The 1,572-nt window shown below is 34.0% G+C and overlaps 1 pseudogene; it reads right to left on the bottom strand.

Moving 5' to 3' along the window:
* Positions 1-1,572, bottom strand: part of LOC112089884 — a 1,867-nt pseudogene extending 295 nt beyond the window's left edge.

The following is a 1,572-nucleotide window of genomic DNA, read 5'->3' as shown; positions in this document are numbered from 1 at the left end:
ATCTGTTGAATGATTCCAAAGAAGCAATCGCTTTTGAAGATGATTTAGCCATATCAGAAAGTGCCAAGTTAAGACTATGACAACCACAAGGTGTATAAAATGCTCTTGAATTGATGTCAAGCAATCTTTTTTGTACTCCTTTGTGTTTTCCCTTCATATTAGATCCATTGTCGTAGCCTTGCCCTCTCACATCATCAATACTCAAATTAAGACCAACCAATGTCGAACAAAGCAACTCAAAAAGCCCTTCTCCAGATTTATCTGCAACTTCTAAGAATGTCACAAAAAACTCTTCAACTTGTGTTTTAGCCATGGAGACATCCACACATCTGATAATAAGACTCATTTGTTCTTTATGACTCTTATCTGGAGTGCAATCGAGAATAACCGAGAAATATTTGGCTTCTTGAATTTTTTTGATGATCATAGATTTGACTTCAGACCCTAGCATAACAATCAACTCATCCTGATTAGTGTGGCTTAAATAGTGATAATGAATCTCACCTCCTTTAACCCGTCTGATATGCTCTCGCATGACTGGATCAAAATCTCCATATGATTCAATAAAACTCAGAAAGTTTCCATTGTTTCTTTGACCAAGCTTTTCATTAGTCCCACGAAAAGCTAAATTTTGTTTAGCAAGAGTTGTCACCAATGAAAATATTCTCAACAAAACCTCTCTCCAATGGGTTTTCTCTTTATTAATTTCTTCTTGGAGATCCTTATCAATCGTCTGATTCTTCTTTAGCCTAAATTCTAATTCCATCCACCGACTCATACACCAAATATGGTAGTGACTAGTTTCATGTTGACTCAGTCGTATCTTGATATTCTTCCAATCATTGAACCCCTTGCTTGACAACTGATTAGCATCTTGATCTCGACCAAACAACTTGCAGCAAAAACAATATGCTCGATCTGATACTTTTGAATAAAGTAGCCAATTCCAATCTTGTTTCTCTCCATTTATCAAGTCTCTTATATAATACTTGCAAGAAAAATGCCGACCATCATTATTTTATGGAAATACATAATTCTCATATGCTCTTTTCATAGGACCTTTTTTCACTAGATAATCTTTCAAACTCTGATCAATTATTTTCCAGTTTGCAGGATCAGTTCTATCCAAAATTCTCTCTTGTTCTTGAGTGTTCAAATCATCTTTTTCAGATATCTTCTCTTCTTCCTCTGTCTTATCATTCTCTAAACCAGTAAGATTTTCATCACAAACTCCACTGCCCTCATTCACATCTTCTTCAGATCTCTTCTCTTCTTCCTCTGCCTTATCATTGTCTAAACCAGAAGGATTTTCATCACAAACTCCATCACCCTCATTCACTTGAAGAGTTTTTGATCTTTTAACAAACTTCAACATAGAATTTGCTTGAGACTTATCAGATTTTTCTTTTCTTTTCTTCTCTCTTGCTTTTTGAGCTCCTGATTTACACTTTGTTTTTCGTATTGAAATTCCTAGAAATTTCATGTTTAAGAATAAAAATCAAAATTCCAATTCTAAACAGAAAAAAGAAATATCAATTTTTAATTTTATTACTTCAAAAAATTACCTGACAT

The sequence above is a fragment of the Eutrema salsugineum genome, unplaced genomic scaffold, assembly GCF_000478725.1.
Source record: "Eutrema salsugineum unplaced genomic scaffold, Eutsalg1_0 scaffold_8, whole genome shotgun sequence".
Lineage (NCBI taxonomy): Eukaryota > Viridiplantae > Streptophyta > Magnoliopsida > Brassicales > Brassicaceae > Eutrema > Eutrema salsugineum.
This window is presented reverse-complemented; position numbering and strand designations above follow the sequence as displayed.